Raw genomic sequence first — 17339 nt, 5'->3', positions numbered from 1 at the left:
GGGTTATCAGGAGCAGCAGTTCCAACAGATGAGGGGTTGTTTCGACTGCGGAGAATTGGGTTATTTCAAGAAAGATTATCCTAGGCTATTGAGTAGGGCTCCACAGCAGAGTTCTCGACCAACGACACCAGCACCACCAATCACACCACCCGCCCAACCAGCTCGGGATGGGGGTCAGGCAGCTAGGGGTCGCCCAAGAGGGGGAGGCCGATCAGGTGGCGGTCAGGCCCGATTCTATGCTTTTTCTGCCAGGCCAGATGCTATTGCTTCAGATGCAGTGATCACAGGTATTGTTTCAGTGTGCCACATAGAGGCTTCTATATTATTTGACCCTGGTTCTACTTATTCATATGTATCATCGTATTTTGCTCATTATCTGGATATGCCCTGTGAGTCCTTAGTTTCACATGTTAGTGTATCTACACTGGTGGGTGATATTATTACTGTGGACCGCGTGTATCGGTCGTGTGTGGTAACTATTGGAGAACTGGAGACTAGGGTTGATCTTTTATTACTCGGTATGGTTGATTTTGATGTAATCCTAGGTATGGATTGGTTGTCTCCATGTCATGCTATTCTGGACTGTCACGCAAAGACTGTGATGTTGACCATGTCAGGGTTGCCAAAGGTTGAGTGGAGAGGTTCTCTAGATTTTGTTCCTAGCAAGATAATTTCTCATTTGAAGGCCCAACGTATGGTTGGAAAGGGGTGTTTGTCATACTTAGCTTTTGTAAGAGATGTTGATGCAGATACTCCTACTATTAATTCAGTACCGGTAGTGAGACACTTTCCTGATGTATTTCCTACAGACCTGTCGGGTATGCCGCCCGACAGAGATATTAATTTCGGTATTGACTTGGTGCAGGGTACTCAACCCATTTCTATTCCTCCGTATCGTATGGCACCAGCTGAGTTAAAAGAATTAAAAGAGCAACTTCAGGAACTCCTTGAAAAGGGGTTTATTAGGCCTAGTGTGTCACCTTGGGGTGCACCGGTTCTGTTTGTAAAAAAGAAAGATGGTACTATGCGGATGTGCATCGATTATAGGCAGTTGAACAAAGTTACAATCAAAAATAAATATCCATTGCTACGTATTGATGACTTATTTGACCAGCTTCAGGGAGCGAGGGTGTTCTCCAAAATTGATTTGAGATCTGGGTATCACCAATTGAAGATTCGGGATTCGGATATACTGAAGACGGCATTCAGAACTGGTTATGGCCACTATGAATTTCTTGTGATGTCTTTTGGGCTAACCAATGCCCCAGCAGCATTTATGCATTTGATGAATAGTGTATTCCAGTCGTATCATGACTCATTTGTCGTGGTATTTATTGATGATATCCTGGTATACTCACGTACCTAGGAGGAGCATGCACAACACTTGGGTATTGTATTGCAGAGGTTGAGAGAGGAGAAACTTTATGCCAAATTCTCTAAGTGTGAATTCTGGCTTAGTTCGGTGGCATTCTTGGGACATATAGTGTCTAGTGAAGGAATTAAGGTGGATCCGAAGAAAATGGAGGCAGTTCAGAGTTGGCCCAGGCCATCTTCGGTTACTGAGATTCGGAGTTTTCTCGGCTTGGCCGGTGATTATCGTCGCTTCGTGGAGGGTTTCTCTTCTATTGCATCGCCTATGACTAAATTGACCCAGAAAGGTACTCAGTTCAGGTGGTCGGACGAATGTGAAAAGAGCTTTTAGAAGCTCAAGATAGCTTTGATTACAGCTCCAGTATTGGTGTTGCCTACAGGTTCAGGGTCGTATACTGTATATTGTGATGCGTCGCGTATTGGTCTCGGTACAGTACTTATGCAAGACGGTAGGGTGATTTCCTATGCGTCTAGACAGTTAAAGGTACATGAGAAGAATTATTCAGTCCACGACCTTGAGTTAGCAGCTATTGTTCATGCCTTAAAAATCTGGCGGCATTATTTGTACGGTGTCCAGTGTGAGGTATATACAGATCATCGGAGTCTACAATATTTGTTTAAATAGAAGGATCTTAATTTGCGGCAGCGAAGGTTGTTAGAGTTGCTTAAGGATTATGACATTACCATTCTCTATCATCCCGAAAAGGCCAATGTAGTGGCCGATGCCTTAAGTCGTAAGGCGGAGAGTTTGGGCAGCTTAGTATACTTACCAGTAGCAGAGAGGCCTTTAGCCTTGGATGTTCAGGCCTTGGCTAATCAGTTTGTTAGATTGGATGTTTCCGAGCCGAATCGAGTTTTGGCTTGTGTGGTTTCTCGGTCTTCTTTATATGATCGCATCAGAGAGCGCCAATATGATGATCCTCATCTGCTTGTCCTTAAGGACACGGTTTAGCACGGCGATGCCAAGGAAGTCACTATTGCAGATGACGGTGTATTATGGATGCAGGGTAGGCTATGTGTGCCTAATGTAGATGGTTTGCATGAGTTAATTCTCCAGGAAGCTCACAGTTCGCAGTACTCCATTCATCCAGATGTCGCGAAGATGTATCGGGATTTGAGGCAGCATTATTGGTGGAGGCGAATGAAGAAAGATATAGTTGGGTTTGTAGCTCGGTGTTTAAATTGTCAACGGGTAAAATACGAGCATCAGAGACCGGGAGGATTACTCCAGAGACTTGAAATTCCGGAGTGGAAATGGGAACGCATTACCATGGACTTCGTAGTTGGGCTTCCACGGACATTGAGAAAGTTTGATACTGTTTGGGTGATTGTAGATCGGCTAACCAAATCTGTGCATTTTATTCCAGTTGGTACTAATTATTCTTCGGAGCGGTTGGCTGGGATTTATATTCGCGAGATTGTTCGCCTACACGGCGTGCCGGTGTCCATTATTTCAGATCGGGGTACGCAGTTTACCTCACAGTTTTGGAGGGCAGTGCAGTGAGAATTGGGCACACAGGTTCAGTTGAGTACAACATTTCACCCTTAGACGGACGGAAAGTTTGAGCGCACTATTCAGATATTGGAGGATATGCTATGTGCTTGTGTCATTGATTTTGGGGGTTATTGGGATCAACTTCTGCCACTCGCAGAGTTTGCTTACAATAATAGCTACCAGTCAAGCATTCAGATGGCTCTGTATGAAGCTTTATATGGGAGCTGGTGTCGGTCTCCGGTTGGTTGGTTTGAGCCGGGTGAGGCTAGGCTATTAGGTACTGACTTGGTTCAGGATGCTTTGGAGAAGGTTAAAGTGATTCAGGAGCGGCTTCGCACAACGCAGTCCAGGCAGAAGAGTTATGCCGACAAGAAAGTCCGTGATGTTTCTTACATGGTTGGGGAGAAGGTTCTGCTCAAAATTTCACCAATGAAGGGTGTGATGAGGTTCGGGAAGAAGGGCAAGTTGAGCCCTCGGTATATTGGGCCTTTTGAGATACTTAAAAAAATTGGAGAAGTGGCTTATGAACTTGCCTTGCCACCCAGTCTATTAGGTGTTCATCCGGTGTTCCATGTATCTATGCTCCGAAAGTATGTCGGGGATCCATCTCATATTTTGGATTTCAGTACAGTGCAGCTGGACGGTAATTTGACTTATGATGTGGAGCCGGTGGCCATTTTAGACCGGCAGGTTCGAAAGTTGAGATTAAAGAACATAGCTTCGGTGAAGGTGCAGTGGAGAGGCCAGCCAATCGGAGAAGCTACTTGGGAAATTGAGCAGGAGATGCAGAGCAAATATCCACATCTATTTGAGACTCCAGGTATGATTCTAAGCCCGTTCGAGGACGAACGTTTGTTTAAGAGGGGGAGAATGTAATGACCCGGCCGGTCGTTTTGACTATTGCAACCCCGTTCCCCCATTTACTGCTCAAATTGTGAATTACAGTTGTTATTTGGCTTGCCGAGGTAATTGGTTTAGGTTTGGTGGGGTTTTGAAATGATTCGGAGTGCTTAGATCCAAGGTTTAGAATTTAAGTTGAAAAGGTTGACCGGATGTTAACTTAAGTGTAACGACCCCAGAGAAATTTTGCTAAGGAAATTAAGGTTTGGTGGTGCCGAAGTAGATCAATTAGTACAAAGATTATAGAAATTAAGGGTTGAACAATGCACCGAAGTGTAAAGGAAAACTTTGTCAGAATCTGGTCATTTCTGCAACCACTATGCGGTCGCAGAATCACTCTGCGGACCGTATAATGGTCGCAAAGTGGAGCAGGAGGAGGGCAAGATTAGAGGAAAATCTGCGGTACACTATACGACCGCAGACCTGTTTTGTGGTGTATTATGCGACCGCAGAACAAGTATGCGGACTGCATAATGACCGCAGAACATGTCAGTAACACCCAGCTTTGGAGGCCAAATTATGCGTCCAGTATGCGGACCGCATACCTGCTATGCGATCGCATAACTGCATCGGAGCTTTCATTCTTTCTAATTTTTGACCCGACCCAACTTCGATTTATAGCCCTTGAAGCTCATTTTTGAGCCAAAATCTAATATTTTAGAGAGAGGTAAGAGTATTTTTGAGAGAGAAAGTGAAGACATAGGGATTTATCCATCAATTCTTGTTCAAGGTTTGAAGATTTCACAAGGATCTTACTAGGGCTTCAAAGAGGTAAGAATTTCTTTCTCTAATTCTTCAATTTCGGGTTTGGAGTAAAGATGGGTGATTAATAGTATGATTCTTGGGTATTAGAGTATCATATATACATACCAATAAGATTGTGGAAAGATTGTTAAGTTCAAATGGATAAGGATTGGGTTGAAAATGGTAGAAATCTTCATAGACTTTAATCGAAGATTTGAGAGTCGAGTTGGTGTCGGATTTTAGTAAAATTTATATGGTTGAACTCGCGATTGGATGGGCATTCTTATTCTATAACTTTTGTCGGGTTCCGAGACGTGGGCCCTACATGCAATTTTTGAGTTAATTTTGGATTTTATTGGGAAAATTAGTATTTCCTTATGGAATTAATTACAATAATTTGTATTGACTGATTCAAATTAATTGTGGCTAGATACGAGGCTTTCGGAGACCAATTCTCATGGCAAGGGCATAGCGGAATAAATAATTACACGGGTTGATGCACATGCTAGGTGACGGGCATGTGGGCGTGTACCGAAGGGATTGTGACTTGGTCCGTCCCGTGAAACTGTAAAGTTGAATAACCTGTTGTTAGCTATAAGCTCCCTTTGTGTTAAAGAAATTTGACTGTAAATCATGTTAAAAATCATGCTTAGGCTATGTAACAGTATTGTTAGGACCCACAGAGATCGCGTACTTGTTGAATTAATTGCTAATTATTGTCTTGTACTCAGTCATAATTTTTCTTATGTATTATACCTCAGTCTTTCCGGATATTTGTTGATATACTATGTTATCTTTGTTTGGGCTGATCTTTGTGATTTCTGAGAGCCCGAGAGACTTGAGAGGTTGAGGACTGAGTAAGGCCGAGGGCCTGTCGATGAGGTAAGGATATTATGGCACGTGAGTTGTCCGTGCAGGATATTATAGCACGTGAGTTTTCCGTGCAGATTATAGTGCTTCGGCTGTAGGAGCCCCTCCGGAGTCTGTACACACCCCCAGTGAGCGCGGGTACCCATTGAGTGTGAGTGCTGAGTGCTGAGAGCCGAGTAGTTGAGCTGTTGTGATAAGTTGAGTGACTGTTGCCTGAGAGGCTGTACTTGCTTTGCATTTGTTGTTGCACTTGGTTGCTATCTGTCATTGTTGTAAAATCTCTCAAAGAATTTATATTCGGATTTCTTGAAATTGAACTATAAAAAAAATTGATTTGATTTAAACTGCCGGATTTGAAAGCGTGTCTATTCGTTGCTGGAATTACTGAAAGTGAACTATGACTGTGTAGCTCGTCATTATCTTCAGTTCCTTAGTTATTATTGTTACTTGCTGAGTTGGTTGTACTCATACTACACCTTGCACTTCGTGTGCAGATCCAGGTGTTTTCGGACATAGCGGGTGTTGATTCTTCCATACAGCTGATTTTTCGGAGATTCAGAGGTAGCTGTCGTATTTTGCAGACCTTGTCTCTCCTTCCCTATTTCTGTATTACTGTATTTTGGTCTTAAACTATTGCAGACCGTACTTTTCCAGATTTGTATTCATATTAGATGCTCATGTGCTTAGTGACACAAGGTTTTGGGAGTGTTGTGTCGGACTTTGCTAGATTTTGATATTGTATTAAACGTTACGTTTTTAAATTGAAACGAAATTATGGGTTATTGATGTTGTCGGCTTGCCTAGTACTGAGATAGGCGCCATCACGGCAGGTTAGGATTTTGGGTCGTGACAGCATTATTTTATTATTTTGTTATAGATAAAGCAATGACCCTCTATTATAAAAGGGAGAATCATTGTAAGCTATAGAAAAAGAGGAGAGACTGAATAAACACATCCTTTCTTTTTAGATACATTGAGATTTCTTTGTGTTTGTTTTGTTTCAACTTATTCAATTTCCCTGTTCATCATTTTCATCCTCACAGCAAAAATATTTGTATTGTTATTTTTGTACCAAAGAAATTTACGTATCCTTAAAATCATACCTAAATTTAACGTTATCCGATTTTTCGGGTAAACAATACAACCTCGATGTTTGATTACTATTACAAGTAGCCACTCAGTCTCTACCTATAGAGCAGTATGCCTCTATACGTTAATTTTGATAAAACAAATTTTTGACCTTTGTAATTAATAAAAAAAAATATTTTTTTGTACAGTGATTTTAGAAAAGTTGTAAATTAAAATACCCTCTTTTATGAAAAAATTGAAAGTAAACACTAAAGAAGAATTCCTTGTGTGCTGGTGTGGAATACATTCTTAATTTCAAGTTTTCAAATTATTATTTTTCAAAGTTTTAAATCATTAAGAATAGCATTAACTGACATATGCATTAAATATCATTTCCAAGTCTTTTTAATATAAAATTAAAATTAATTTCAATTCTCATTTCAATGTCCTAAATTACAATTAGTTAATTTTAATTTTTCGGCATTCTCATAACCACTAGAAAATTGTGCAAAAAACTTACAATTAATATTTAACAAAATTTATTATTTTCTTGTATGGCCATGATATTAAGAATGCAGTAAATATACTTTCCTCGAGAAAAAAGCAAATATCATTTCCACATTTAAAGTTTTTTAAGTTTTGACGGCAGAATTTTATGTATTATTTAGAACTTTAAGATAAATTCTTAAATCTTCATATTTGTTAATAAGATTTTGACAATAAAAACCAAGGTAATATATTGAAACAAATGACTAATATTTTATTAACTTGAAAGAACCTTTACTAATATAAATTCATAACACCCTCAATCACTTTCAATTAAAGACCTCTTTCATTTTGTTCATTAACAGAATAGATATCATAGCTAAAAATATGGAATAGAGGTTTGATGTTCAGGGATCAAAAGTATGGCATAAAGCTGGATCAGTAGAGGGCAAGAATCTCTAGTGCAGAATAGGGTTTGTAGGCAAGAACAATTCTTGAGCAGGTTCTGTTTGGTCTTCAGTTTCCTGTTTAGGTTTGGATTTGTTGTACTCTCCAATATGCAATAGAGGAGGAACATAACACTAGATAAAGTAGGCTGCAAGTGCACAAAGGAACATTAGAAAGAAAAAATGAACGTGTGCATTAACGTGTTTGAGAGAACTAAAGCTTACTTCGAAATAATTTCTTCAACTTATTATCTCTTTGTTTCTATGTCTTATAAAAGGGACTGCTTTCTAAAGCATCATAAACTATTTTTAATTCTTCACCGCGAATATCAAACGGCCATTTACGGGTTTTAACTTTCCCTCTCATGTCCCGCCTTTCAACTTTAACATGGAATAAAATGTGCCCATTACCCAGAAAATCTTTGACTAAAGTATCGAAAGCCAACAACTTTATCTTCCTTTTCATTCATTAATAGATAATATATCAAAACCTATCGTTGATCCTTCCCACATAAAAATATTTTCTATATGTTTTCTTAGTTCCGGAATAGTATAGTTGGATGCTTTCCCTTCAAACACGTTGCTACACTTTGGGTTGACTAGTGTAGTCACTATTCGGTTTTGGGCTATAATTTTTTTTTCTAATGTGAATAAATAAATAACCCACTTTTGTTTTTGCTCATAGATTAAGTGACATTTTAGGTCTGATTTTGGGGGCAAGAGAGATCAAGAAAGAGCAGTCACTTTAGAGAAAAAGAAAGAGAAAAAGTGCAGATTTTTCTGCTGAAAATACCTCCGACCAACCAGCTTCTTTCGACAGTTTTCGTTTTGTTTCTTGTCAGAATTGAGTGTTCTTCACATCTTGGTCTTTGAGTGAAAATTGACAAAGTACGATTTGGTATCCTCTGTCTTCAAATTTTAGGTCGTGAACAGTAGCTGTATTTTTGTGATTTCTCTTATTTTCTTGATTTGTTTTGGTGTAAACTTGTTGCTATGGTTGTTCCATATTTAGCATTAATATTGTATCTAGTCTGGATATCTTTTGTAACTTTCTAAATATAGTGGAATTTTGGACCTGATTTTTTTATTTTTCACATTGAAGAGGTTTTTTTTTTGCGTAAATCTTGGTATCTTTTGTATTGATTTATTTGCCTTGTCTATATCTATTATTTGTTGTGTTATAGCCGCTGCCCAAACTATTTTGCGCTTGTGTTTATTATTTTCTCTTGATTCAAATAAATTAGAGAATCATGTACATTGTTTGTGCTTGTTTTTTGCAATACAGTGGTATCAGAGCATTGTGGTAATATTGATTGGTAATACTTTTATTTGAATAATGGAGATAAATATGAGCAAAATAATTTATTTAAATGGCAGTGATTATCATATTTGAAAATGCAAGATAAAAGATCTTTATTTGTCAATAAAATGCATTTACCTGTTTTTACTTCCAACAAACATGAATCCACAAATACATCTCATCATCTACTTCTGCTATCTTCCTAGACTAGATAGAAAACGGCTAACAATACCAACAAAGTGAGCAATATCTAATCTTGTATAAATTATTGCATACATCAAACTACCAATAACTGAAGCATAATGAACTTTCTTCATATCTTCCTTCTCATCATCAATGGAAGAATACTGTTTCACGCTCAATTTAAAGTCCAAAGCTAAAGATGTACCGACAATCTTATCTTTATTAATGTTGAATCCGCAAAATACTTTCTGAATGTACTTCTCTTGTGATAATCACTAACTTAAATAACCGTATATTTTGGGAAAGCTCCAACTATTCCGGTAACCAAATATTTGCCAGGAACTTAAGCTTTCAAAATTTACAAAATAAAGGATTGAAGTTGAACTAAGGATAGAAAAAGTATTAAGATTATCTTTAGAATGAGATGGCTTGATAGTATTTAGTAGGCAAAATATATAGTTTACCCATCCACCTTTCACCCAAATCCCTATTACACACCTGTTGACTATGAGTTTAATTTTACACACCAAACCTTTTAAATGTGTGTCAATTACACACTACTTTTGACCAGCCTAGTTACTATTCAATGATGTGTATACACGCGCATCTCTAAATTTAAAAGCACCATTTTAATCAACTGACACCTTTATAGAACCGGCCCGCTCAAATAAAAAATACCCAACAATCAGTGCACCACCTTCCCCACCATTGCACCGCCTTCTCCACCATTGCAACCCCTTCTTCTCTGTGCCAGGAAATATTATTCCCGAAATTGTCATCTCTACCATTTCATCTATATTTTAAGGCTAAGTATTATATATTTCTTCAATTATTATATTATTTCATAATCAAATTAGTTCACTTGTCTAGAAACCTCATATAAATTCAATTGTACTATTTTACGGATAAACAGTTTGGCGTCCACCGTGGGGCCTAGACAGTCGTGCAATTAAATTGATCCTTGTCCTTTTTACTAACGTGTTTTGATTACTTTGTATTAGAAAAAATCACGAAAAATGGCAGATAACACTATTAATGACACACGCAACCCTAAAATTCGAGGGGATCTTCCTCATTTCGAGGATTCAATCAGTGACACCCACGGTGAGGGAAATGATGTCACGCTGGTGCATGACAGGCGGTACCCTCGACAGGTTCGGGAGACAACTCCCGATGATGCTGATGAGGAACATATAGCGGATGCAGTGAGGGTCCTGCAAGAGCAACATGCAATCATTCTAGGCCATCTCACGTGGTATGATCAGGTTATGATGGAACTGAAGCAAGCACTCTCAGGTGCTTCGAATAATGCAAACATACGAGATCCAATTCCTCCCATTGTTCCCGTAGACCAAACAACGCAGAGAGTCATCAACAACACTCCCAGGAGTGAAGTTTTCTCCGACGGTGCTGGGGGAGCAGATCTGGTCTCAACAACGATAACGATCCGTTCAAGGATGAACTTTTACGGTTCATGAGGGAAGTAAACGCTCACATGGATCAAATCTCGGGTGCACCACCAGTATTAAAAGGCCCGAACTCGAAGAAGTATATTCAATTACTGTAAAAGCCGAGTAAGGCACCAGAACTAATCCCGAAGCAGTTCAAAATGCCTGAAATTCCAAAGTATGATGGAACTTCAGACCCACAGAAGCATATTACTACATATACAACAGCGGTGAAAGGAAATGATTTAGCTCCTCACGAAATTGAATCTATGTTGCTAAAGAAATTTGGAGAAACTCTCACGAGGGGAGCTCTAACGTGGTATTCATTATTACCCGAGCATTCCATAGATTCTTTTGAGGTGCTTGCGGACTCTTTCATTAAGGCTCATGCTGGGGCCAGAAAAGTGCAAGCCCGGAAGGCAGACATATTCAGGATCGCACAAGGAGATTTAGAATTATTAAGAGAGTTTGTTACTTGATTCTAGAAAGAAAGAATGTTTCTCCCGGCTATCCCGGATGAATGGGCAACCGAAGCATTCACCAAGGGATTCAATCCAAGAAATTCAGACACTTCCTGAAAGCTGAAGGAGAGCCTGCTTGAGTTTCAAGCGACAACTTGGGCAGATGTACACAACCGGTATGAGTCAAAAATAAGGATTGAAGATGATCAGGTCAGTTCTACATCATCAGCCAAAGGACAGTAGAAAGGCAGAGAAAAATCAAAGGATAACTAAGACGCGGATAGACGGACTTCGAGGGGCCGGTTTTTGCTCTACGAGTGGACTGAAAGCCGTGGCAGAAATTTTCGGGCAGCAAACAGGTTAATCGTTGACAGAGGGACCGATCATGGCCGAAATAATAGATCACTTCAGGATAAGGAGACGTCGGGATCTCGGGATCCTTCTTACCCTCACGTTATCAGAATATAAATTCAACGTCTGTGTCACGCCCCAAAATCGAGGAGCGCGACCGGCGCTCAACCGAGTGAACCCGACCGAGCAAGCCTATTAGATTTCATTCTACCCAAACTCATCCACGAATGGAGATAATACATATTTTCATTAATTAGACAAAATGGTGTTCACGTCTACAATACCAATTCATTTCCAATAGCTTCATCATTTTTAATGTTTCAAATAGGTAAATATTACAACCACAACATAACATATTTTGTCTTTCCCAGCACCAATACACAACCCACACTATATCTACGGAGCCTCTATGGATAAAGAAGAGTACAATGATAATGCCGGCAACAAAGTCCCAGCTATACCTCAAACAAAATATACAAGGTACAAAAGATACATGACCCCGGGATGAAGTGGGGCTCACCAAGTCAGCTGGGAAGAAGGTGCACTGCTATCACTGATCAATATCTCTTGCCGTGGAACCACCTGCATCCATGAAAAGATGTAGCGCCCCCGGCAAAAGCGACGTTAGTACCGTCGAATAGTACTAGTATGAAATCTAAACACCAATTTAAGAATTTAGAAATACAAGATAATTATGATGAACCAGTGCAGCAATAGAATAAAATAGATAATTGTCTCAACCATAGCAAGCTTATTAAAAGCTATCAACAACATTTATAGGATTTAAGATGAGATCCTTTATAACCATCTTCACATAAAGCGGCCCCGTCGCCTCACCCGATGTATGCAGGTGGAGGTCTACGTACAATACCACAACTCTAATCAAGAGGCCCTGCCGCCTCACCTCAATGTATGCGGGTGGATGTATAACCACAGTACCAAGAACCTACACAACGCGGCTATGCCGCCTCACCCTAATGTATGCGGGTGGAAATGCATCAACGATACCAATACTAACACAAAGCGGCTATGCCGCCTCACCCCAATGTATGCGGGTGGAAATGCATCAACGATACCAATACTAACACAAAGTGGCTATGCCGCCTCACCCCAATGTATGAGGGTGGAAATACATCAACGATACCAATACTAACACAAAGCGGCTATGCCGCCTCACCCCAATGTATGCAGGTGGAAATGCATCAATGATACCAATACTAACACAAAGCGGCTATGCCGCCTCACCCCAATGTATGCGGGTGGAAATGCACCAACGATACCAATACTAACACAAAGCGGCTATGCTGCCTCACCCCAATGTATGCGGGTGGAAATGCATCAACAATACCAATACTAACACAAAGCGGCTATGCTGCCTCACCCCAATGTATGTGGGTGGAAATGCATCAACGATACCAATACTAACACAAAGCGGCTATGCTGCCTCACCCCAATGTATGCGGGTGGAGGTGTATCATAATCACAATATCTACACCATAATCCCCACACAAAGTGATCATCCCGCCTCACCCCAATATATGTGGGTGGTGGTGCCACAACAACACAAAAACTATACACAAAGCGGTTGTACCGCCTCACCCTAATGTATGCGGGTAGAGGTGCAGTCCCACAATACCATAATCCCCACACAAAGTGGTCATGCAGCCTCACCCCAATATATGCGGGTGGAGGTGTATCACAATCACAATCTCTATACTATAATACCTTTCACATAAATCACGACTAGAAGTTATAACATGTGGATACGTAATCCATAGTTTGGGACACATCCTCAATTTATAATGCAATCTGATAAGAGTATTTGAAATATGAATTGAACATATATCTTCATCACAAAACTTATCGGAATACTCGATTTGAAATCAATATCTTGGAACTTACAAGGATAATGGGAATTCCAATCCTTAAAGAAGAGTTTAGCCAACATACCTTGCTTTGAGCTTTCCTTAAATTACTACAACGTTCTGGAAATTCTAGCAATCCCAATCTATTTTGAGACATAACAAAATTGAACCATTATTAGAAAGATATTCATAGTCTCAGCTCATTTGAGCATTTTATCTAACAATATATGTGCAAATTGGTTACAAGATTCTTCCACAAGGTTTCTTTCACTTCACAACCCAATCTTTACCCATTTGAGCTCAACAATCTCCCCATAAAACTTATTGGTACATGAATGTATAAATAATACTCTCACACCCAAGAATCATACTCCAAATCAACCATCTTTTATCCAAATTCGAAATTGAAAACTAGGGTATGGAACCTTACCTCTTAGATGAAGAACTTGAGGGATTTCTTGTTGGATTTCAAAGCTTGGACAAGATCTTGATGAACAAAGTACTTGAGCTTCTTCTTCTCTCTAGAACACTCTCACTTCTCTCTAAAAATATCAGATTTTTGCTCCAAAATGAGCTTCAAGGGTTATTTATCGAAGTTGGGTCGGGTTATAACAATAGAAGAATGGATACTCCAAAATTCCGGACCAGGCTACAGACCTGGCCTCGCCAGGATAAAACCTGATCTTAGCGCGCTATAGGCTTGGCCTCGCCAGGCTAAAGCCTGGTCTTAGCGCGCTACAGGCCTGGCCTCGCCAGGCTAAAGCCTGGTCTTACACCTGGCCTTGCGAGCTCTGTAGCGAGCTATAGGCTAGCCTTTGGGTATTTGATCATAACGTCTTGTAGGAATGTCCGAATGATGAACAGTTTGAAGCGTTAGAAACTAGACTCAAAGATCTTTAATTTGATAGGTAGATCACCTCATAAGTCATTATACTTTGGTAGTCGCATACGTTTGAAGTAGGATCTTGTGTGAATTGAGACATCCTTTTCACTTAATGTATCCTACTTGTTCCACACGAATTCTTTCCATTCACAAAACTCCTTAGTATGTTTCAACACACCTTAAACATATACTTTCATTTCGAAATAATGTGGTTCTATCCCATGGGTCTCCTTTAATACTCTAACACGTTATTCCCAAATACCGTTGGCATACTTTAAAATATTAAATCGTTAGAAAAATTTTCTGGGGCCTTACATTCTCCCCCGCTTAGGATCATTCGTCCTCGAATGAGGAGTAGTGTTCGTCCCAAACACTTAACATAATTTATCTCTTTTCTCACATACTTCAAGTCCCCAAATTGACTAACTCCCAAATTATTTTTCAGAAATTTTGGCAGAGTCTCCCCTGTATTTGGGCCTAACCACCTGCCAGAGTAACACCAAAACCACCCTAACAACACTTCCATAACTCGACAAAGCATAGTAATATATGTCAACAACATTAATCTCAATATTACATACATCATATTATCAAGAGTGATAACTGAACATGAGCTGCACATATTTAAATCATAACACATATAAAGTACCTTTCGATCCACAATCATTTGACTATACGCTCAAGTGAAAAAACAATTATTTTCTTAACACTTTTGGACCTCAAGGTGGCCTCCTCGACTTATAGACTTCGTCATAACACATTAATGGAGGCAATCTCAACTCTCGAACTTATCTAACAAGGATGGCATATAAATACCCCTCATAATCCAATTATCCATTAACTTCATCTTCACTAGCTTTCATCGGAATAATAGACAAAGGATTTACGACTACCTTAATAGATATAGAAATATGATACACCGGGTACACGGAGAATAATAATAGGGAAATATTATACTCTTAGTTTGGCCTATTTCCTTCAAGATTTCATAAGGCCTAATGTGACTACATATACTTTACCTTCCTTAATAATTCACCCAATATATTCATAGAGAAAATCTTTAGAATAGCACGTTCACTTTCTTCAACTCTAAACCCTATGCCGAACACCCAAACTAAACTTTTGGAGACCTCCAATAATCACTCTAAGATGTGCTAGTTTGAATATGACCATAAAACTTCCTATCCATTATATTTGATCACTGGATGATTATGCTTCTTTGACATGTTTAAGCCTTCAACCCCCACTGGTTTCTATAATTATGAACAACGAGGTTCAAGATTGGCTAAAATTATTCAAAAATCCATCAAGGTACTGAGCACGGCATTTTAGGAGGTTATATCCTAAGAGACATGAAGGTTACTATCAATAGTGCTGACATTGTTAATCATTGTGATGACATCATTGATTCGACACATGAGGCATAGAGTTGCCTAGAGGCATAAATGATCATCTTGCCATATTTCATCATTAGTGGAACATCTATATCAGATTTCTCTTTCATATGACCTCCTAGGAATTGAGTTCTACAAAATTTTCCTTGATACAGTTACAATCTTATTAGTACTTGCAACTTGTTTTTTTTTTCAAATTTCCCAACAAAAGACATTACTAGGTCAGTTTTCTTATGGGACCATCTGTTTCAAATGAATAACATCTACTAGCTTGCGCGCACACCCTGATAACATCAACCTGCATGGCATTGCCTCAATATGTGAAGTAACATCGTTCTCATACCTTTCTTAGCCACCCTCTTTACTCCTTATAAGTCTTATAGGATTTTAAGAAACCACTCTACTTCCCTCGTGAACATTCTCACGATCCCTCTTTACTGCGAAATACTTCCCAAAACACATATCAACACCCTTCATATATATTTACTTTAACAAAAATCATTGGCCCGAACATGGCCTTTCCTAAAACTTGAGATCCTCCTAAATTCTTATCATGGGACGAACGGTCACCGGACATGGGACTGCCGACACCTCCGAGAGGAGGTGGCAATGTTATTGAAGAATGGTCACCTCAAAGAATTCTTGAGTGACCGAGCCAAGAACAATTATGGTCGTAACAGAGATAACGTGGAAATTCCGAAAGTAGGAGAAGAACCCCCAAGCCAAATGATCAATATGATCTTTGGGTAGGGGGAATGAGATTAACGGGGTCACCTTTTCGGTAGCAAAGAAGACGAAAGTATCGATAACTCACAGTAAAAGACTCCGGGAAGACGATATCACTTTCACGGAGGAAGATGCAGACGGATTGCTGTTACCACACAAAGACACACTGGTAATTTCCTTAAATATGTTAGATTTTAAGATTAAACGCGTTCTAGTAGATCCAGGAAGTTCGATTAATATCATACAATGGAGAGTATTGGAGCAAACTAAACTCACCGGAAGTATTATTCCGGCAACAAAGCTCCTCGATTGTTTCAACCTTGCAAGTGTACCCGGGGAGAGATTTTTCTACTCACAAATGCGGAAGGAGTAATGAAAACAACTCTCGTCGAAGTAGTAGATGGCAACATGGGATACAACATTATCATGGGAAGGCCATGGTTACACGAGATGAAAGTTGTACCTTCAGTATATCACTAATCAATGATGTTTTCGACTCCTGAAGGGATTAAGAAGATAAGAGGTGATCAACCAGCAGCAAGGGAGATGAATGCAAAATCAGTTTCCAGCAGCAAAGAGAAGGAACGCATGGCATAGAAATTACATGAATCGACGCATTTTCCCGAGTTAGAAGAAGATAGCCTAGGAGCAGAGTCGTCAGAACAATATTAGGTGCCGAGATATTTCCAAGTTCCGGAAGAGACGGACGCAACGAAGTCCACGGTGGGGGAACTAGAGCAAGTGGCATTGTTCGAAGATTTCCTAGAAAGGAAATTTCATTTGGGGATAGGACTGCATCCTGAGCTCAAGTCTGGTTTTGTTGAATTCCTTAAACTTAACGCTGATTGCTTTGCATTGTCGCACGAGGATATGACAGGTATCTCGATGGAAATAGCCGTACACAAGCTGAGTTTGGATCCCAACATACCTCCAGTAAGGCATAAGAAACGCCCTATTGCCGAGGCCAGGAATAAATTCATCAAAGAAGAGGTAACCCGCTTACTTGAAATCGGTTCGATCCGAGAGGTAAGATATCCGAACTGGCTAGCCAATGTAGTAGTAGTTCCTAAGAAGAACAATAAATTTTGCATGTGCGTAGACTATAAAGATCTTAACAAGGCGTGCCCGAAAGACTTGTTCCCACTGCCAGATATTGATCAAATGATTGATGTCATGGCCGGCACGAGTTGATGAGTTTCCTTGATGCTTATTCCGCGCACAACCAAATTAAAATAAACCCGGAAGATCAGGAAAAGACTTCATTTATAACAAATTTCGGTACATGTTGTTACAATGTAATGCCCTTCGGGTTGAAAAACTCTGGAGCCACTTATCAACGGCTCGTAAA

This window comes from Nicotiana tabacum, chromosome 22 (assembly GCF_000715075.1).
Source record: "Nicotiana tabacum cultivar K326 chromosome 22, ASM71507v2, whole genome shotgun sequence".
Lineage (NCBI taxonomy): Eukaryota > Viridiplantae > Streptophyta > Magnoliopsida > Solanales > Solanaceae > Nicotiana > Nicotiana tabacum.
The sequence above is the reverse complement of the archived record's forward strand: the minus strand, read 5'-3'. Positions refer to the sequence as shown.